This window comes from Littorina saxatilis, linkage group LG10 (assembly GCF_037325665.1).
Source record: "Littorina saxatilis isolate snail1 linkage group LG10, US_GU_Lsax_2.0, whole genome shotgun sequence".
In the NCBI taxonomy this organism is placed as follows: Eukaryota; Metazoa; Mollusca; class Gastropoda; order Littorinimorpha; family Littorinidae; genus Littorina; species Littorina saxatilis.
The window spans coordinates 45,986,113-46,008,735 of NC_090254.1; the positions used below are offsets into that span (position 1 = coordinate 45,986,113).

General features: G+C 51.2%; 2 protein-coding genes across 3 annotated transcripts in view; one reads left to right on the top strand and one right to left on the bottom strand.

Moving 5' to 3' along the window:
• Positions 1-22,623, top strand: part of LOC138978952 (receptor-transporting protein 3-like) — a 294,059-nt gene that overhangs the window by 234,642 nt on the left and 36,794 nt on the right. The window lies entirely within an intron of this gene.
• The window catches only part of LOC138978951 (uncharacterized), a 149,513-nt gene that overhangs the window by 59,340 nt on the left and 67,550 nt on the right, over positions 1-22,623 (bottom strand). The gene's annotated exons all lie outside the window — the stretch shown is intronic.

Sequence of the window (22,623 nt, forward strand, 5' to 3'; positions counted from 1 at the left end):
CGTGACAGTGCCGCCTCAACTTTCACGAAAAGCCGGATATGACGTCATCAAAGACATTTATCAAAAAAATTAAAAAAACGTTCGGGGATTTCATACCCAGGAACTCTCATGTCAAATTTCATAAAGATCGGTCCAGTAGTTTAGTCTGAATCGCTCTACACACACACACAGACACACACACACACACACACGCACGCACGCACGCACATACACCACGACCCTCGTCTCGATTCCCCCCTCTATGTAAAAAGAGAAAATGCCTAACGGTTTTGAGGTTTGTGTTTCTGCAAGTGTTTTGACATGTGCAATTAAGTTATATATAGAGAGGGTGAATACAGCGAATGAAATTGTTTTGAGCGCTCTAGCACCGTTAGTTTCTCAGAACAGGAGGTGGTCCATATTAGGAGCCGGTCCATATTAGGAGCCCTTCCCCTACGAACTATGTCGCGATAAGATAAAACTCAGCGTTCAAACATCGCTTTATCTGTTATAAACACGAGCATACAACCAGCAACGCTATGTGACGACACTTACAGTCATGACGTCATCTGACGGGTAATTACCTAGCTATAAAGCAAGTGTTGTGACGATAGCTGCCAGAAATGAACATGCCTACGAAGACATTTCATGTCGTCACAAGAAACCTCGATATCGTTATCAGCGGTAGGCACACTTTCTTTCTTTATTTATTTGGTGTTTAACGTCGTTTTCAACCGTTCAAGGTTATATCGCGACGGAGGGAAGGGGGGTGATGGGATAGAGCCACTTGTCAATTGTTTCTTGTTCACAAAAGCACAAATCAAAAATTTGCTTCAGGGGCTTGCAACGACGTAGTACAATATATTACCTTACTGGGAGAATGCAAGTTTCCAGTACAAAGGACTTAACATTACTTACATACTGCTTGACTAAAATCTTTGTTTCCAGTACAAAGAACTTAACATTACTTACATACTGCTTGACTAAAATCTTTACAAACATTGACTATATTCTAGGTAGGCACACAGTCTGCACAATTTAGTAGCTTGTAGAAAATATCTCTCTCTCTCTCTCTCTCTCTCTCTCTCTCTCTAATAAGCCAAAGATTATGAGAAGCTTTTCTGTAACAAATTGATCTAATTAAAGGGACTGCTTCATTTTAAAACAATCTACTATTCAACGGCAGGATAGTTAATCCCTACCTCACCGGTAAGTGTTTGCGTTGATCAGGGTGCACACAAAGTCGCCAAACTTGGCCAAGAAAAAGTAACGTTATGAACTAACAGAGCAAAATCGATTTGATTAATATACTTACCCGAATCACATATAGCATTGAATCACATATAGGATTGAATCACATATAGCATTGAATCACATATAGCATTGACGTAGTCTGAGATGCTAAGGTCTGAAAAGCGCTAACCGTCTAAAAATGTTAAAGGGAAGCAACCCCTCCACAAAAAAGTGTAAACGGATGCGTTGGTAAGGACGCCAGACCATGGGAGTTACCTCCCCTTGGTGTGTACTACGTCACTACCGCTCCCGAACACGTGGTAACTCATACGGCTTTTAAAGAAACTAAAAACCATAAGCGGGGTTGGTGGGAGGGCATTAACTATGTGATTCGGGTAAGTATATTAATCAAATGAAAATGTATTACTAACATTTTCGATTAAATTACAATCCATATTCTTACTCCAAATCACATATAGCAGATAGCTTCAACAAGGCGGTGGGAAAGAAAAATCTAACTCACTCTTAATTCCTGGACAGGACCTGGCCTGCTGCCACCAAGGCAGGGAGGGACCGAGAACCATCCTGTCGGACAACAGCGATGTCTCCAAGGTAATAATTAATAAAGACATCGTCCGAGCCCCAGTAAGCTGTGCCCAGCACTTCTTCCAATCTCCGAGACCGTAAAACGGCCAAGGAGGATGCCCAAGCCCTGGATTCGTGGACTCGGGCCGAGTCAAGGGGAAAGACAGGCTGCGCCCCCCCCCCCCCTCCCCCCTATTTGTCAGGCTCCACTCGTATGCCTGCCTGATGAGAGCCGACACCCACCAAGCCAACGTAGTCTTAGCAACATCCTCATCTCTCGCCGTATTAAGGGAGATGAACAGGAGCTTTTGCAGAGTTGACCTAACTGGCTGAGTACGGGCAATGTATAGGTCAAGGGCTCGGACCGGACAATTGACCAGATCAGGGTCCCTAGGAGCCAGAATGTTGGTAAGGGGTTTGACCAGAACCAGCGGAGAAGCTTGTTCCGGAGCCCGATTCTTTGCCAAAAAATACGGGCGAAACCGCAAAGAAATGGAGCCGTCCGGCTCGTGAGCAATGTCCTCCGGACTTCCGGAAAGGGCATGAATCTCACTTCCTCTGCGTGCTGTTGCTAAAAGCAGCAGAAAAAGAGCCTTGCGCGTCAGATTGGGAAGGCTAGTATCCCGCAAAGGTTCGAAATCTGCTGAGCGCAGATACTCAAGAACCAGAAAGAGATCCTATTTAGGCATGGGGGTGCGGGTCCTAACCTCCTTAAGGGCCGTGCCGTTAATGACTCCCGAGATGACGCCACTGAAGTTAATGGAACGTCCATCTGTCTCAAGGTAGCTGAGATCGCCGATCTCCTGACCCTCAGAGAAGAGGCAGAAGCTCCTTGAGAGGATAGGTAAGAAAGATGGTTGGCCACATGCATAGAACGTGGGGCAACCACATGCATAGAACGTGGGGCAACCACATGCATAGAACGTGGGGCAACCACATGCATAGAACGTGGGGCAACCACATGCATAGAACGTGGGGCAACCACATGCATAGAACGTGGGGCAACCACATGCATAGAACGTGGGGCAACCACATGCATAGAACGTGGGGCAACCACATGCATAGAACGTGGGGCAACCACATGCATAGAACGTGGGGCAACCACATGCATAGAACGTGGGGCAACCACATGCATAGAACGTGGGGCAACCACATGCATAGAACGTGGGGCAACCACATGCATAGAACGTGGGGCAACCACATGCATAGAACGTGGGGCAACCACATGCATAGAACGTGGGGCAACCACATGCATAGAACGTGGGGCAACCACATGCATAGAACGTGGGGCAACCACATGCATAGAACGTGGGGCAACCACATGCATAGAACGTGGGGCAACCACATGCATAGAACGTGGGGCAACCACATGCATAGAACGTGGGGCAACCACATGCATAGAACGTGGGGCAACCACATGCATAGAACGTGGGGCAACCACATGCATAGAACGTGGGGCAACCACATGCATAGAACGTGGGGCAACCACATGCATAGAACGTGGGGCAACCACATGCATAGAACGTGGGGCAACCACATGCATAGAACGTGGGGCAACCACATGCATAGAACGTGGGGCAACCACATGCATAGAACGTGGGGCAACCACATGCATAGAACGTGGGGCAACCACATTCAAACCATGAGCATGACACCAGGTGGCCCAAGCCTTCCAGTTTGATGCGTACACGGACGAAGTGGACGCTCTGTGTGAACGCTGCACTAATTCCAAAGTCAGTTCTGATGCCCCAGAATGCCTCAGCGAGGACCGAACAACTTCCACGCGTGAAGACTCAGCAACTGAGGTTCTTCGTGTGGAACGCCGGTTCGAGGCTGCACCAGTTCACCTCTCACTAGCGAGAGAGGAATGGGCGGGCCGTGAGCAAGCCTCAGTAGGTCCGGAAACAAAGCCTGAGAGGGCCAAAGGGGGGCGACCAGCAACAGTGACGGTCCCTTCAGATCCGCTTTCCTGATTACTCGGCCGAGCAACAGGAAAGGGGGAAAGGCATAAGCCTCCAAGCCCGTCCAAGGAATGTCCAATGCGTTCGTCTGCCAAGCCTCCGGGTCCGGGAAGGGCGAGACGAAGATTGGAAGCCTCTTTGAGAATCTGGTGGCGAAAAGGTCCACCAGAGGCTTCTGAACGAGGGCCCAAAGGCGATGCAACGCCCCGTGGGTGATCATCCACTCTGATTGAAGCACTTTGTCGGAGCGACTGAGCGCGTCCGCCAGTGTTCAGACTCCCCGGCAGGTACCTGGCTGTGAGAGTGATCTGATGTTGAAAACACCAAGACAGGATCTCGCAGGCCCTGTTCGAGAGAGAGGGGGACCGAGAACCTCCCTGCTTGTTCACGTAAGCTGCCACTGTAGTGTTGTCTGTAAAAAGACGAACATGTTTGACCTGAAGTGAAGGGAGGAACTCGGCCAGAGCCAGAGACACTGCCTCTAGCTCTAGGAGGTTTATGTGCCACCGACTCTGCTCTGCAGACCACAGGCCCGACGCTATATGTCAGTTCGTGTGTGCACCCCACCCCAGCAAGGACGCATCTGTGGTGGAGGGTCACATATTGTTTTAAAAAAAAGATCAATATATGATGACATATGATCATTTTGATGCTACACATGTTGACACGTATATTTTTTTCACGTATGACTATTTGTAGTCCTTTTGTATAATGTACAAGTTTTTCTGAACCGCATGTAAATGAGAGAGTATGTGTGCAAACAGAAAATACAGTTACCATGTTAAAAAAAATGAAAAAAAGGACGCATCTGTGAAGAGGTCCGTGTCTGGAGGGGGTACGGCGATCGGCACACCCCTGCAGACCCAATCCGTATCCAACCACGGAAGGGTTGCAGACTGAAACCATCCCCGGAGAGGAACAAGGGCGTTCCAATCCACACAAGGAGAGTCCACATACAGTTTCAGAGCAAACTGAAACGGCCGCTTATGCACTCTCCCCAGGGGCACCAACAGAGCCATGGACTCCATCTGCCCCAGGATGGAGGCTAGCGTCCTGAGGGAAGCCCGCAGGAGCGGCAAAGTGGAGCGAATGAGAGCTTGGAGCTTGTCCACCAGCTTCTGAGAAGGCTGGACAGTCCAAGAGACCGTATTGAACGACATCCCCAAGTAGGTGAACGTCTGGGACGGTACAAGCTCCAACTTTGCTCGGTTGACCGAGAAACCCAGCAGGCTGGCCTCTCGAAGAACCGACTGGGTATGCTGCGCACAGCGTGTCTGGCTTTGGCTCAAGATGAGCCAGTCGTCCAGATACACCCGCAGTCTGATACCCTGCGACCTCACCAGCGCGCTGAACTGCCGCACCACCATGGTAAAGATCCACGGTGCCAGAGACAGCCCAAACGGGAGAGCGCGAAACTGGTAGATCGCCCCACCGGAAACGAAGCCATTTCCGGTCGGCCGGATGCATAAGTGGAAATATGCGTCCGTCAGATCTATTGAAGTCGCCCAGTCTCCTGGGCGGAGGGAGTCTCGGACCGAGGCTGGAGTCTCCATCTTGAACCGTATCGCTCTCAAGAACGTGTTGAGATGCGATAGATCCAAGACGGGACGCCACGCTCCTGAGGCCTTGGGAACGGCGAAAAGCCGCCCGTAGAACCCCAGGGAGCTGTGGTCTGAGACCTCCTCCACCGCGCCCTTCTGCAGCAGAGAGGCAATTTCTGACGCAATTTCTGACTGGAGAACAGACCTTGCCTCTTGCGAGAAGGGGGGCTTGAACACCTGGAAAGAGGGGCCTTTGTGTCCAGCCAAAGCAAGCGGAAGCCCGACCTCACCACTCCCACTATCCATTGACTGTGAGTAGAGACTACCCAATGTGATAGTGCCCGGGAGGGGCCCCCCGCCATCACCAACGTGGAGGGCGGAGGGGGGGTGAGATCGGGAGCGCTTCATTGGGGGTGAGGCTTGCTGCTAGAGCCGCCCCGCCCCCTGCCCGATGCTGATCTCTTGCTCGAACCCCTGGAGCGAGAGCGAGGTCGCTTCTGGGCTGCAGGCTTGGCCTGGCCAGAGGCCTGAGGCTGCTTCTGCTGCGGAGGCTTGCTCTGCTTCGACCCTTGCAAAGAGAAGTTCAAAAACTGCTGGTCTCTATTCGACTGAATATCTTGCCTCCTGGCGTCAAACGCCAGTTGGCCAAGAAGAGACCCCTCTACAATGGGTGAAGATCTCAGAGTGTTCCTCGTAGCTTCCTCAGTAAACTGAGAATGAGAGAGAAACAAGTCCCTCCGACACATAACTGCGTGCGCATAGTGTTGGGAGGAAAGCCTCATTTGCTCTTCATTCACCCTGGCAAGGGCGGACAGAAGAGTAGACACGTCATCGGCGTCCTGTTCCCCACAGAGCGTGAAGGGATCCAGTGACTCCGTGAGCGAGCGAGAAAACGCCCTGAGGATGGTCTCCGAAATGGAAGCCAACTCCAGAAGCTGACGTCCCATGTCCTCCGAAGCGACAAGGGTGTGATCTGGGAACAGAACACCCGAATTCTTCTTAGGCTGCGTCGCCAAAAGAGGAAGGAGTTCTTGCGGCACCGGTAAAGGTGCGCGCGGGAGCGCGAAGGACTCCAATAAGTTTCGAGTTTGCTTGGGCAAAGTAAACTTCTTATGACCAGTGGCAGACCTGGGATTCAGAAAAAGTGATAATTAAGGAAAAAGAAGCTGAAGGTTTTTAGTGTTTTAGACACTCAAAAATGGCCCTGAAATGCATATATTTCAGCTTAATCATAGAGCTTCTATATCAATGGCAATAACAACAATTCAAACAGCAGGGAAACATATGAAAGAAAATTAATTTTTGTTTTTTACCTCACCTTGAATTAAAGCAGAACTGTTTTCCATGAGTAGAAAATAGGACTCCCCCCCCCCCCCCCCCCCCCCTTTTCATCAATGATAATTTATGCAATGTATGATCTGAATTTAAAGACTATAATTTCTCAATATAAAATTAGGCCATGGATATGAGGTTTTACTCATGGACTGCATAGGCCTACATTTGTACTTGCAAGAAAAAATTAATTCAAGTGAATTTAACCTAACCCCCCAACTCCCCCCCCCCCCCCCCCCCTTTCTCTTCCTTCCCATGTTTCTCAAATTAATGTTACGCTAAGACTCAAAATAAGGAGGAGGAAGAGAGAGAGAGAGAGAGAGAGAGAGAGAGAGAGAGAGAGAGAGAGAGAGAGAGAGAGTGACACAGTGATAGAGAGAGAGAGAGAGAGAGGGAGAGAGAGAGAGGGAGAGAGAGAGAGAGGGAGAGAGAGAGAGAGAGAGAGAGGGAGAGAGAGAGAGCCCCGGGGAGAGAGAGAGAGAGAGAGAGAGAGAGAGAGAGAGAGAGAGAGAGGCGGGGGGTGGGGGTGGGGGGGGGGCGTGTGACGGTGTGGTTTCAATGTTCTTACCTTGTCGGTGCTAAACGACCCCAGTGACTGATTACCCGACTGGGTTTTCAGGATAGTCAGGTGCTTGTTGCTTTTCAAGTGGCTTTTGAGGGAAGTTTCTCCATTGGAGCCGTAGTTGATAACATCGTTGCACAAAGTGCACTGAGCTTTTCCCGGCAAGTTGATTTTAGCAAAAGCATCGCCAACTTTCACGTCTTGTGTCTTCTGGCCTTTCTCGTCTTTTCAGCTCAATGATACAACTTCATCGAGCCAGTCGAATCTCCAGAGATTTTTCTTGTACTTCTGCTGGTCAATTTCTCGGGCTAGAACGGTTTCGTCTCGCTTTAGCTTCCTCATCATTTTGGCAGGTGGCTCGAAGCGATGTAAAAATGGCGCCGAATCATTCTCATACGGTATGCTTATACTGAATCCCCGATAGCTACGTTGAAACGGTGACTGTACGAGACAAAGAGCGCGTTCCCATACGGATCGACCAGCAACAGTCTGACCGTTTTAGGAACCAACCGTTCAAGAATAGTATGGAATGGAGTGTCGCGATCAGCGGACCGGCCGAAAAACTTGGGTCTATACCTACATATACCCCAACATTTTCTCAGCGGATTTGCACGAATCTCAAGAATGATCCCTGGAGCCTAAAAATTTACGGACTATCGTAAATTTACGGAAGAATCCCATGTCTGAGTGGGGACAAAAGTCGCCGCCTGTGTCACCGAAGCTAACCAAGGCTGAGCTTGTTCCGGAGCTGAACCATGCGGAACAAGCAGCGGAACCGGAACGTTGGGGAGACCACTTCCGGCAGGAGATGGTCTGGCCAAAACCTGCGAGAGGTGGTAAGCCACCGAAGGTGACTCCTCGAACCGGAAGTAGGAGTCCTCCTCCTTCCCGGAACGGAAGTCGGCCATCGCTGAAGGAGCAACCGAAGCGGAAGCCGCCGACGACGAGGCACCCTCCGGAAAATATCTGGAAGTCACTTCTGCAGCAGCCACAAGAGCAGCCTTGAGCTTATGCGGAAAACCAGAGTGTGCCCGATCACCAGCGAGAGACTGAGAGTCAGACTCATCAAGCGACGGACAAGGACCGAAGTCGCAGTTGCTAGTGGCCGACTGTTGAGCGGGGAAACCGGAAATCCGCCCGACCGGAAACCGTCCTGACTCACACCCTGACTAGCAGGAAGGTGAAGGTAGGCGGCATCAACACCCGGGGCCACCGGAACTGAGAAGGCAGTAGTCCCCACCACGGACGGGTTGAGTGACGTATGCCCTGGCTGAGGTGTAAAGCCTGAATGCCCGTAGGCCAGCCGCTGATCCGCACTCACCGACATCCGTGAAGGAGGGTCGGGAAGCGGAACTGCATGTCCGGATGGAACCGGAAGTGCGACAGACGGAACCACATATTGCGGAAGCGAATGTTGCACCGACTGAGGCCGGAAGCCCGAACGCCCGTAGGCCAGTCCTAGGTCCGAGCCGGAAGAGACCGCGACGGGTGCTCGCAACGGCGGACCTATACTTCCGGTAAAAACCGGAAGCGCAGCTGCCGTGAACGGCTGCTGCCTCTGCCCCGAATGTCCCAGGGTAACCATTCCACTGGTGACAGACGGGTCAGACAAGCCTGGCAGGTAGTGACCCTGCTCTGACCGTATCTCCGAGGAGACATGCACACCTGCACCGCGCAGAATATGGTCAGGACGAGAACTGTTTCCCAACAGGGAACGTCCTGTAGCTTCACGAGAGCTGACGGACCAGTTCGACAAGCCAGACGGGCCGGCCACGGGAGACGAAGGCTAAGCACCCAGGAGATCCTCCCTGGAAAACGTAGCTGACGGCAACCGCAGAGACGCCAAAGAGCGAACATACCCCACCGCCGGGGGGTGAACCGTGCTAACCGGCGGCGTCGCCCTCTTCATTTATTCCCTCACCAAGCTGCGGATCTCTGGAAGTAAAGAGCCGAGCAGTGTAGACACCAGAGCACCAGACTCAGGTGCCGTTACAGAGGAAGAAAAAGAAGGCAAAGACGTGCTTGACTGCCCCAAAAACACATGTTCATTCGGGGCAGAAATCGGAACAGAAATAATAGTATTATGTGCTTCGTCCGAAACCACTACAAGAGCGGGGGGTTTGGTAGATGAAGCCGAAGCTTTAGGCTTAGAATTACCCTTGCCCTTAACCTCAGCCTTCGAGCCGCGTTTCTTGTCACTATCGGCCATGCCTGACAAAATGGCGGCCAAAACAAGCAAGCTACTGAAAATTAACAAGTCCAGAAAATGGACGAAAACTCAGTAACTTCAACGAAATTCCTGTCAAAAGAATGACACAAATTGGAAAGAGCTCACCAAAAACGGGTGGGTGTGGCCGGGGTGTGGCCGGTGGGTGTGGATGGGGTGTGGCCGGTGGTTGTGGATGGGGTGTGGCCGGTGGTTGTGGACGGGGTGTGGCCGGTGGGTGTCTAGCAAACAACCAGACAGAGCAGCCACGAGAGTGCTGAAAATTCACAACCATCTCCTCAGAGCTGAAAATTCACAACCTTCTCCTCAGAGCTGAAAAAGTCGTATGAGTTACCACGTGTTCGGGAGCGATAGTGACGTAGTACACACCAAGGGGAGGTAACTCCCATGGTCTGGCGTCCTTACCAACGCATCCGTTTACACTTTTTTGTGGTGGGGTTGCTTCCCTTTAACATTTTTAGACGGTTAGCGCTTTTCAGACCTTAATGGCATCTCAGACTACGTCAATGCTATATGTGATTCGGAGTAAGAATATGTAATTTAATGGGCTTTGTGTTGGACAGAGAGAGAGAGAGAGAGAGAGAGAGAGAGAGAGAGAGAGAGAGAGATAGAGAGAGAGAGAGAGATAGAGAGAGAGAGAGAGAGAGAGAGAGAGAGAGAGAGAGAGAGAGAGAGAGAGAGAGACTTAGAACATTTTATTGACATAAAGGGTAAACATTTTAAGCCAAGGGCCTAATCTTACAACGTGCCCTTTACATTCACACTAACACATCCGCATGCATATAAACAACATAATATAATGAGAGAGAGAGAGAGAGAGAGAGAGAGAGAGAGAGAGAGAGAGAGAGAGAGAGAGAGAGAGAGAGAGAGAGAGAGAGAGAGAAAGAGACTTAGAACATTTTATTGACATAAAGGGTAAACATTTTAAGCCAAGGGCCTAATCTTACAACGTGCCCTTTACATTCACACTAACACATCCGCACGCATATAAACAACATAATATAATGAGAGAGAGAGAGAGAGAGAGAGAGAGAGAGAGAGAGAGAGAGAGAGAGAGAGAGAGAGAGAGAGAGAGAGAGAGAGAGAGAGAGAGAGAGAGAGAGAGCTACACTCAATGAAAAAGATGAAAATTGAGTCAATCAAAACCCCGTTCCCTCCCCCACGCCGGGCAGCACAACAGACCGAGGGCAGCACAACAGACCGAGGGCAGCACAACAGACCGAGGGCAGCACAACAGACCGAGGGTAGCACAACAGACCGAGGGCAGCACAACAAACCGAGGGCAGCACAACAGACCGAGGGCAGCACAACAGACCGAGGGTAGCACAACAGACCGAGGGCAGCACAACAGACCGAGGGCAGCACAACAGACCGAGGGCAGCACAACAGACCGAGGGCAGCACAACAGACCGAGGGCAGCACAACAGACCGAGGGTAGCAAAGAGAGCAGCTTGGCGAGGACTTGACTCTAACCGCTGGGTACCTGCCGATCACTGCTTGTTGACACACAGCCACACTGCTCGTGCACCGCGCCTCACAGCCACACTACTCGTGCACTGCGCCTCACAGCCACACTACTCGTGCACCGCGCCTCACAGACACACTACTCGTGCACCGCGCCTCACAGACACACTACTCGTGCACCACGCCTCACAGACACACTGCTCGTGCACCGCGCCTCACAGACACACTGCTCGTGCACCGCACCTCACAGACACACTGTTCGTGCACCGCGCCTCACAGACACACTGCTCGTGCACCGCACCTCACAGACACACTACTCGTGCAACGCGCCTCACAGACACACTGCTCGTGCACCGCACCTCACAGACACACTACTCGTGCACCGCACCTCACAGACACACTGCTCGTGCACCGCACCTCACAGACACACTACTCGTGCACCGCACCTCACAGACACACTGCTCGTGCACCGTACCTCACAGACACACTGCTCGTGCACCGCACCTCACAGACACACTACTCGTGCACCGCACCTCACAGACACACTGCTCGTGCACCGTACCTCACAGACACACTGCTCGTGCACCGCACCTCACAGACACACTGCTCGTGCACCGCACCTCACAGACACACTGCTCGTGCACCGCACCTCACAGACACACTAGGTACTCGTGCACCGCACCTCACAGACACACTACTCGTGCACCGCACCTCACAGACACACTACTCGTGCACCGCACCTCACAGACACACTACTCGTGCACCGCACCTCACAGACACACTACCGCATCGCAAAGGAATAGAACGGAACAATAAGGCCTTAGAAGAGATAAAACATCAGTTAGGGGCAGAACGTATCAGAAGAGAACAGAACAAAACGGAACAGGAGAAAAGAGAAGGAATCAGAATAGAAGACGAGGACAGAGAACTAATCGGAACAGGAGAGAAGAGATGGAAAGACAACTTTAACAAGGCAGAACGGGAGAAAAAAACTGACGCCATTCACCCATATAATATTATTCAGCACGCCACAGCGCTGTGTACGGAACCAACAGAGTAGAGAGAAATAGAATAGAAGAATAGAAGAGAAGAGCAAGGAACCTAACTAAACAGAGAATGGGGGAAGGGGGTGACAGTCAGGAGCCAGGCGAACAATAGAAGAATAACGCAGAAGAGCAAGGAACCTAACTAAACAGAGAATGGGGGAAGGGGGTGACAGTCAGGAGCCAGGCGAGCAATCGATGACTGAGCCGTATCGCGACCCGCTCTTTGACGCCGCGGCGAGGGCCACCGAGAGCGACGACCACGACAATGACAACAAGGTGTTGGGTGTTGGTTCATTGACAGCGCGGAACACAGGCCGCGGTCTCCACACAAATCACCTGCCGCCCTATCGCTTTGCGCGAGTCAAGGGCTTGACTATTGACTCGGGTAGACACTTCAGTCGACATCCAGTCTCTTTCCGCTCCACCCACCCCACCCCCACCCGTTCTGCTCGCTGGGGGAGAGGTGGGGACACACACGGCTTGCCGACTAAAGGGAGGCTACTTCCTGGTTTATTACTGTCATGTCCATCGCCAGTATGTGTGTTATGTTGCTTTGTTCGGGTCACGCAAAATAACCTATTGCTGGAGTTCGTGCCTTTAGTTGCGAGTTCGTGCCTATAGTTGCGAGTTCGTGCCTATAGTTGCGAGTTCGTGCCTATAGTTGCGAGTTCGTGCCTTTAGTTGCGGGCTAATTATTGCTTCATGTTATGTATTTGGACTGAAATGTTGAAACCAAGGGAGGGATCCGGTGTGGGCACCCTGCAGGGAGGTGCAGGTAAAGCAGGGTGTGAAGCGGTCCACTGACACATGTACTCAGACTCAGAGCCCACGAAACAGTCAAATGTGAGATGTACTCAAGACTCGCTCACATCCCATTGAAGGTGAGCTGAGCTGGGTGTGAAGCGGTCCACTGACACATGTACTCAAGACGCTCACAGCCCATTGAAGGTGAGCTGAGCTACTCAAGACGCTCACAGCCCATTGAAGGTGAGCTGAGCTGTTTTCTTTGTGCCCCCATTCGTCCTCAAGAAAGCGACGTGACCTCATTTCACTGGCTAACGGTAGAAGAACGGAAAACCGCTTCAAGACGATGAGGTCAAGTCTCTACGTTCTCTATCTCTCTCTCCCTCTCCTGTCCCGCTTACTCTCTCTCGCGCTCTCTCCTCTCTCTCTCTCCTCTCCTGCCCCCCTCCCTTCTCCTGCCCCCCCCCCCCTTCTGTCTATTTTACTCTCTCCTCACTGTCTCCTCCCCCTCCCCCTTCTGTCTATTTTACTCTCTCTCTCTCCTCTCTCTCTCCTCACTCTCTCCTCCCCCTCCCCCTTCTGTCTATTTTACTCTCTCTCTCCTCACTCTCTCCTCCCCTCCCCCTTCTGTCTATTTTACTCTCTCTCTCTCCTCACTCTCTCCTCACTCTCTCCTCCCCCTCCCCCTTCTGTCTATTTTACTCTCTCTCTCCTCTCTCTCTCCTCACTCTCTCCTCCCCCCCCTTCTGTCTATTTTACTCTCTCTCTCCTCTCTCTCTCCTCACTCTCTCCTCCCGCTCCCCCTTCTGTCTATTTTACTCTCTCTCTCTCCTCTCTCTCTCCTCTCTCTCTCCTCCCCCTTCTGTCTATTTTACTCTCTCTCTCTCCTCACTCTCTCCTCACTCTCTCCTCCCCCTCCCCCTTCTGTCTATTTTACTCTCTCTCTCTCCTCACTCTCTCCTCACTCTCTCCTCCCCCTTCTGTCTATTTTACTCTCTCTCTCTCTCCTCTCTCTCTCCTCCCCCTCCCCCTTCTGTCTATTTTACTCTCTCTCTCTCCTCACTCTCTCCTCCCCCTTCTGTCTATTTTACTCTCTCTCTCTCCTCACTCTCTCCTCCCCCTTCTGTCTATTTTACTCTCTCTCTCTCCTCTCTCTCTCCTCCCCCTCCCCCTTCTGTCTATTTTACTCTCTCTCTCCTCACTCTCTCCTCCCCCTTCTGTCTATTTTACTCTCTCTCCTCACTCTCTCCTCCCCCTCCCCCTTCTGTCTATTTTACTCTCTCTCTCCTCACTCTCTCCTCCCCCCCCCTTCTGTCTATTTTACTCTCTCTCTCCTCACTCTCTCCTCCCCCCCCCCCTTCTGTCTATTTTACTCTCTCTCTCCTCACTCTCGCCTCCCCCCCCCCCCTTCTGTCTATTTTACTCTCTCTCTCCTCACTCTCGCCTCCCCCCCCCCTTCTGTCTATTTTACTCTCTCTCCTCACTCTCTCCTCCCCCTCCCCCTTCTGTCTATTTTACTCTCTCTCTCCTCACTCTCGCCTCCCCCCCCCCCTTCTGTCTATTTTACTCTCTCTCTCCTCACTCTCTCCTCCCCCTCCCCCTTCTGTCTATTTTACTCTCTCTCTCCTCACTCTCGCCTCCCCCCCCCCTTCTGTCTATTTTACTCTCTCTCTCCTCACTCTCTCCTCCCCCTCCCCCTTCTGTCTATTTTACTCTCTCTCTCCTCACTCTCTCCTCCCCCTTCTGTCTATTTTACTCTCTCTCTCCTCACTCTCTCCTCCCCCTTCTGTCTATTTTACTCTCTCTCTCCTCACTCTCTCCTCCCCCTCCCCCTTCTGTCTATTTTACTCTCTCTCTCCTCACTCTCTCCTCCCCCTCCCCCTTCTGTCTATTTTACTCTCTCTCTCCTCACTCTCTCCTCCCCCTCCCCCTTCTGTCTATTTTACTCTCTCTCTCCTCACTCTCTCCTCCCCCTTCTGTCTATTTTACTCTCTCTCTCTCCTCACTCTGTCCTCCCCCTCCCCCTTCTGTCTATTTTACTCTCTCTCTCTCCTCTCTCTCTCCTCCCCCTCCCCCTTCTGTCTATTTTACTCTCTCTCTCTCCTCACTCTGTCCTCCCCCTCCCCCTTCTGTCTATTTTACTCTCTCTCTCTCCTCTCTCTCTCCTCCCCCTCCCCCTTCTGTCTATTTTACTCTCTCTCTCCTCACTCTCTCCTCCCCCTTCTGTCTATTTTACTCTCTCTCTCTCCTCACTCTCTCCTCCCCCTCCCCCTTCTGTCTATTTTACTCTCTCTCTCCTCACTCTCTCCTCCCCCTCCCCCTTCTGTCTATTTTACTCTCTCTCTCTCCTCACTCTCTCCTCCCCCTCCCCCTTCTGTCTATTTTACTCTCTCTCTCTCCTCTCTCTCTCCTCCCCCCCCTTCTGTCTATTTTACTCTCTCTCTCTCCTCACTCTCTCCTCCCCCCCCTTCTGTCTATTTTACTCTCTCTCTCCTCACTCTCTCCTCCCCCTCCCCCTTCTGTCTATTTTACTCTCTCTCTCCTCACTCTCTCCTCCCCCTCCCCCTTCTGTCTATTTTACTCTCTCTCTCCTCACTCTCTCCTCCCCCTCCCCCTTCTGTCTATTTTACTCTCTCTCTCCTCACTCTCTCCTCCCCCTCCCCCTTCTGTCTATTTTACTCTCTCTCTCCTCACTCTCTCCTCCCCCTCCCCCTTCTGTCTATTTTACTCTCTCTCTCCTCACTCTCTCCTCCCCCTCCCCCTTCTGTCTATTTTACTCTCTCTCTCCTCACTCTCTCCTCCCCCTCCCCCTTCTGTCTATTTTACTCTCTCTCTCCTCACTCTCTCCTCCCCCTCCCCCTTCTGTCTATTTTACTCTCTCTCTCCTCACTCTCTCCTCCCCCTCCCCCTTCTGTCTATTTTACTCTCTCTCCTCACTCTTTCCTCCCCCTCCCCCTCCTGTCTATTTTACTCTCTCTCTCTCCTCTCTCTCTCCTCCCCCTCCCCCTTCTGTCTATTTTACTCTCTCTCTCCTCACTCTCTCCTCCCCCCTTCTGTCTATTTTACTCTCTCTCTCTCCTCACTCTCTCCTCCCCCTCCCCCTTCTGTCTATTTTACTCTCTCTCTCCTCACTCTCTCCTCCCCCTCCCCCTTCTGTCTATTTTACTCTCTCTCTCTCCTCACTCTCTCCTCCCCCTCCCCCTTCTGTCTATTTTACTCTCTCTCTCTCCTCTCTCTCTCCTCCCCCTCCCCCTTCTGTCTATTTTACTCTCTCTCTCCTCACTCTCTCCTCCCCCTCCCCCTTCTGTCTATTTTACTCTCTCTCTCCTCACTCTCTCCTCCCCCTCCCCCTTCTGTCTATTTTACTCTCTCTCTCCTCACTCTCTCCTCCCCCTCCCCCTTCTGTCTATTTTACTCTCTCTCCTCACTCTTTCCTCCCCCTCCCCCTCCTGTCTATTTTACTCTCTCTCTCTCCTCTCTCTCTCCTCCCCCTCCCCCTTCTGTCTATTTTACTCTCTCTCTCCTCACTCTCTCCTCCCCCTTCTGTCTATTTTACTCTCTCTCTCTCCTCACTCTCTCCTCCCCCTCCCCCTTCTGTCTATTTTACTCTCTCTCTCCTCACTCTCTCCTCCCCCTCCCCCTTCTGTCTATTTTACTCTCTCTCTCTCCTCACTCTCTCCTCCCCCTCCCCCTTCTGTCTATTTTACTCTCTCTCTCTCCTCTCTCTCTCCTCCCCCTCCCCCTTCTGTCTATTTTACTCTCTCTCTCCTCACTCTCTCCTCCCCCTCCCCCTTCTGTCTATTTTACTCTCTCTCTCTCCTCTCTCTCTCCTCCCCCTCCCCCTTCTGTCTATTTTACTCTCTCTCTCTCCTCCCCTCCCCCTTCTGTCTATTTTACTCTCTCTCTCTCCTCTCTCTCTCCTCCCCCTCCCCCTTCTGTCTATTTTACTCTCTCTCTCCTCACTCTCTCCTCCCCCTCCCCCTTCTGTCTATTTTACTCTCTCTCTCTCCTCTCTCTCTCCTCCCCCTCCCCCTTCTGTCTATTTTACTCTCTCTCTCTCCTCCCCCTCCCCCTTCTGTCTATTTTACTCTCTCTCTCTCCTCACTCTCTCCTCTCTCTCTCTCCTCTCTCTCTCCTCACTCTCTCCTCCCCCTTCTGTCTATTTTACTCTCTCTCTCCTCACTCTCTCCTCCCCCTCCCCCTTCTGTCTATTTTACTCTCTCTCTCTCTCCTCACTCTCTCCTCCCCCTTCTGTCTATTTTACTCTCTCTCTCTCCTCACTCTCTCCTCACTCTCTCCTCCCCCTTCTGTCTATTTTACTCTCTCTCCTCCCCCTCCCCCTTCTGTCTATTTTACTCTCTCTCCTCACTCTCTCCTCACTCTCTCCTCCCCCTCCCCCTTCTGTCTATTTTACTCTCTCTCCTCACTCTCTCCTCACTCTCTCCTCACTCTCCCCCTTCTGTCTATTTTACTCTCTCTCCTCACTCTCTCCTCACTCTCTCCTCACTCTCTCCTCACTCTCTCCTCCCCCTCCCCCTTCTGTCTATTTTACTCTCTCTCTCTCCTCACTCTCTCCTCCCCCTCCCCCTTCTGTCTATTTTACTCTCTCTCTCCTCACTCTCTCCTCCCCCTCCCCCTTCTGTCTATTTTACTCTCTCTCTCCTCACTCTCTCCTCCCCTCCCCCTTCTGTCTATTTTACTCTCTCTCTCCTCACTCTCTCCTCCCCCTCCCCCTTCTGTCTATTTTACTCTCTCTCTCCTCACTCTCCCCTCCCCCTTCTGTCTATTTTACTCTCTCTCTCTCCTCTCTCTCCTCCCCCTCCCCCTTCTGTCTATTTTACTCTCTCTCTCTCCTCACTCTCTCCTCACTCTCTCCTCCCCCTCCCCCTTCTGTCTATTTTACTCTCTCTCTCTCCTCACTCTCTCCTCACTCTCTCCTCCCCCTTCTGTCTATTTTACTCTCTCTCTCCTCACTCTCTCCTCCCCCTCCCGCTTCTGTCTATTTTACTCTCTCTCTCTCCTCACTCTCTCCTCCCCCTTCTGTCTATTTTACTCTCTCTCTCCTCACTCTCTCCTCCCCATCCCCCTTCTGTCTATTTTACTCTCTCTCTCTCCTCACTCTGTCCTCCCCCTCCCCCTTCTGTCTATTTTACTCTCTCTCTCTCCTCTCTCTCTCCTCCCCCTCCCCCTTCTGTCTATTTTACTCTCTCTCTCCTCACTCTCTCCTCACTCTCTCCTCCCCCTCCCCCTTCTGTCTATTTTACTCTCTCTCTCCTCACTCTCTCCTCCCCCTTCTGTCTATTTTACTCTCTCTCTCCTCACTCTCTCCTCCCCCTCCCCCTTCTGTCTATTTTACTCTCTCTCTCCTCACTCTCTCCTCCCCCTCCCCCTTCTGTCTATTTTACTCTCTCTCTCTCCTCTCTCTCTCCTCCCCCTCCCCCTTCTGTCTATTTTACTCTCTCTCTCTCCTCCCCCTCCCCCTTCTGTCTATTTTACTCTCTCTCTCTCCTCTCTCTCTCCTCCCCCTCCCCCTTCTGTCTATTTTACTCTCTCTCTCCTCACTCTCTCCTCCCCCTCCCCCTTCTGTCTATTTTACTCTCTCTCTCTCCTCTCTCTCTCCTCCCCCTCCCCCTTCTGTCTATTTTACTCTCTCTCTCTCCTCCCCCTCCCCCTTCTGTCTATTTTACTCTCTCTCTCTCCTCACTCTCTCCTCTCTCTCTCTCCTCTCTCTCTCCTCACTCTCTCCTCCCCCTTCTGTCTATTTTACTCTCTCTCTCCTCACTCTCTCCTCCCCCTCCCCCTTCTGTCTATTTTACTCTCTCTCTCTCTCCTCACTCTCTCCTCCCCCTTCTGTCTATTTTACTCTCTCTCTCTCCTCACTCTCTCCTCACTCTCTCCTCCCCCTTCTGTCTATTTTACTCTCTCTCCTCCCCCTCCCCCTTCTGTCTATTTTACTCTCTCTCCTCACTCTCTCCTCACTCTCTCCTCCCCCTCCCCCTTCTGTCTATTTTACTCTCTCTCCTCACTCTCTCCTCACTCTCTCCTCACTCTCTCCTCCCCCTCCCCCTTCTGTCTATTTTACTCTCTCTCCTCACTCTCTCCTCACTCTCTCCTCACTCTCTCCTCACTCTCTCCTCCCCCTCCCCCTTCTGTCTATTTTACTCTCTCTCTCTCCTCACTCTCTCCTCCCCCTCCCCCTTCTGTCTATTTTACTCTCTCTCTCCTCACTCTCTCCTCCCCCTCCCCCTTCTGTCTATTTTACTCTCTCTCTCCTCACTCTCTCCTCCCCCTCCCCCTTCTGTCTATTTTACTCTCTCTCTCCTCACTCTCTCCTCCCCCTCCCCCTTCTGTCTATTTTACTCTCTCTCTCCTCACTCTCCCCTCCCCCTTCTGTCTATTTTACTCTCTCTCTCTCCTCTCTCTCCTCCCCCTCCCCCTTCTGTCTATTTTACTCTCTCTCTCTCCTCACTCTCTCCTCACTCTCTCCTCCCCCTCCCCCTTCTGTCTATTTTACTCTCTCTCTCTCCTCACTCTCTCCTCACTCTCTCCTCCCCCTTCTGTCTATTTTACTCTCTCTCTCCTCACTCTCTCCTCCCCCTCCCGCTTCTGTCTATTTTACTCTCTCTCTCTCCTCACTCTCTCCTCCCCCTTCTGTCTATTTTACTCTCTCTCTCCTCACTCTCTCCTCCCCATCCCCCTTCTGTCTATTTTACTCTCTCTCTCTCCTCACTCTGTCCTCCCCCTCCCCCTTCTGTCTATTTTACTCTCTCTCTCTCCTCTCTCTCTCCTCCCCCTCCCCCTTCTGTCTATTTTACTCTCTCTCTCCTCACTCTCTCCTCACTCTCTCCTCCCCCTCCCCCTTCTGTCTATTTTACTCTCTCTCTCCTCACTCTCTCCTCCCCCTTCTGTCTATTTTACTCTCTCTCTCCTCACTCTCTCCTCCCCCTCCCCCTTCTGTCTATTTTACTCTCTCTCTCCTCACTCTCTCCTCTCCCTCCTGCCCCCTCCCTTCCGTCTATTTTACTCTCTCTCTCCTCCCCCTCCCCCTTCTGTCTATTTTACTCTCTCTCTCTCCTCACTCTCTCCTCCCCCTCCCCCTTCTGTCTATTTTACTCTCTCTCTCCTCACTCTCTCCTCCCCTCCCCCTTCTGTCTATTTTACTCTCTCTCTCTCCTCACTCTCTCCTCCCCCTCCCCCTTCTGTCTATTTTACTCTCTCTCTCCTCTCTCTCTCCTCCCCCTCCCCCTTCTGTCTATTTTACTCTCTCTCTCTCCTCTCTCCTCCCCCTTCTGTCTATTTTACTCTCTCTCTCCTCACTCTCTCCTCCCCCTTCTGTCTATTTTACTCTCTCTCTCTCTCCTCTCTCCTCCCCCTCCCCCTTCTGTCTATTTTACTCTCTCTCTCCTCACTCTCTCCTCTCTCTCTCCTGCCCCCCCCCCCCTTCTGTCTATTTTACTCTCTCTCTCTCCTCACTCTCTCCTCCCCCTCCCCCTTCTGTCTATTTTACTCTCTCTCTCCTCACTCTCTCCTCTCTCTCTCCTGCCCCCCCCCCCTCCTTTTTTTGTCTATTTTACTCTCTCTCTCTCTCTCTGACCACCACGCACCAAAGACACGACCTGTGACTGGTGAACTTTAGCCACAGCTGAGCACCAGCCATCACATCACCCCATCACAAACTGTGAAAGACAAACACGACCTCTCTACACCCCTCCCCCTTCCCCCCCAGTGCGGTGGTGGTATTGATCGCGGGGACACGGTGTGCCCATCACGTGTGACGTCACGCAGGCCTGGCTTCACGGCAACACTCGCTGCATTGTCTTCTGACTCGCGTCATCTTTCTCCTTCCCTTGTCTGTCTGTCTGTTTCTCTTGTCTGTCTGTCTGTCTGTCTGTTTCTCTTGTCTGTCTGTCTGTCTGTCTCTGTCTGTCTGTCTGTCTGTCTCTTTCTCTTGTCTGTCTGTCTGTCTCTTTCTCTTGTCTGTCTGTCTGTCTCTTTCTCTTGTCTGTCTGTCTGTCTCTTTCTCTTGTCTGTCTGTCTGTCTGTCTGTCTGTCTGTCTCTTTCTCTTGTCTGTCTGTCTCTTTCTCTTGTCTGTCTTTCTCTTGTCTGTCTGTCTGTCTCTTTCTCTTGTCTGTCTGTCTGTCTGTCTCTTTCTCTTGTCTGTCTGTCTCTTTCTCTTGTCTGTCTGTCTGTCTGTCTGTCTGTCTCTTTCTCTTGTCTGTCTGTCTCTTTCTCTTGTCTGTCTGTCTGTCTCTTTCTCTTGTCTGTCTGTCTGTCTCTTTCTCTTGTCTGTCTGTCTGTCTGTCTCTTTCTCTTGTCTGTCTGTCTGTCTCTTTCTCTTGTCTGTCTGTCTGTCTGTCTGTCTCTTTCTCTTGTCTGTCTGTCTGTCTCTTTCTCTTGTCTGTCTGTCTGTCTGTCTGTCTGTTTCTCTTGTCTGTCTGTCTCTTTCTCTTGTCTGTCTGTCTCTTTCTCTTGTCTGTCTGTCTGTCTGTCTGTCTCTTTCTCTTGTCTGTCTGTCTGTCTCTTTCTCTTGTCTGTCTGTCTGTCTCTTTTTCTTGTCTGTCTGTCTCTTTCTCTTGTCTGTCTGTCTGTCTGTCTGTCTCTTTCTCTTGTCTGTCTGTCTCTTTCTCTTGTCTGTCTGTCTCTTTCTCTTGTCTGTCTGTCTGTCTGTCTCTTTCTCTTGTCTGTCTGTCTGTCTGTCTCTTTCTCTTGTCTGTATGTCTGTCTGTCTCTTTCGTCTGTCTGTCTCTTTCTCTTGTCTGTCTGTCTGTCTGTCTCTTTCTCTTGTCTGTCTGTCTGTCTGTCTGTCTCTTTCTCTTGTCTGTCTGTCTGTCTCTTGTCTGTCTGTCTGTCTGTCTCTTTCTCTTGTCTGTCTGTCTCTTTCTCTTGTCTGTCTGTCTGTCTGTCTCTTTCTCTTGTCTGTCTGTCTGTCTCTTTCTCTTGTCTGTCTGTCTGTCTGTCTGTCTCTTTCTCTTGTCTGTCTGTCTCTTTCTCTTGTCTGTCTGTCTCTTTCTCTTGTCTGTCTGTCTCTTTCTCTTGTCTGTCTGTCTGTCTCTTGTCTGTCTGTCTGTCTGTCTGTCTCTTTCTCTTGTCTGTCTGTCTGTCTGTCTCTTGTCTGTCTGTCTGTCTCTTTCTCTTGTCTGTCTGTCTCTTTCTCTTGTCTGTCTGTCTGTCTGTCTCTTTCTCTTGTCTGTCTGTCTCTTTCTCTTGTCTGTCTGTCTGTCTTTTTCTCTTGTCTGTCTGTGTCTCTTTCTCTTGTCTGTCTGTCTGTCTCTTTCTCTTGTCTGTCTGTCTGTCTCTTTCTCTTGTCTGTCTGTCTCTTTCTCTTGTCTGTCTGTCTCTTTCTCTTGTCTGTCTTTCTCTTTCTCTTGTCTGTCTGTCTGTCTGTCTCTTTCTCTTGTCTGTCTGTCTGTCTCTTTCTCTTGTCTGTCTGTCTGTCTGTCTCTTGTCTGTCTGTCTGTCTCTTTCTCTTGTCTGTCTGTCTCTTTCTCTTGTCTGTCTGTCTGTCTGTCTCTTTCTCTTGTCTGTCTGTCTGTCTCTTTCTCTTGTCTGTCTGTCTGTCTGTCTGTCTGTCTCTTTCTCTTGTCTGTCTGTCTGTATCTTTCTCTTGTCTGTCTGTCTATCTGTCTGTCTCTTTCTCTTGTCTGCCTGTCACTTTCTCTTGTCTGTCTGTCTCTTTCTCTTGTCTGTCTGTCTGTCTGTCTCTTGTCTGTCTGTCTGTCTGTCTCTTTCTCTTGTCTGTCTGTCTGTCTGTCTCTTGTCTGTCTGTCTGTCTGTCTCTTTCTCTTGTCTGTCTGTCTCTTTCTCTTGTCTGTCTGTCTCTTTCTCTTGTCTGTCTTTCTCTTTCTCTTGTCTGTCTGTCTGTCTTCTGCTCTTGTCTGTCTTTCTGTCTTACAGTTACACAGATACTCCAGACACAGCCAACTGCCACCAGTGTTCACGCAACATAGA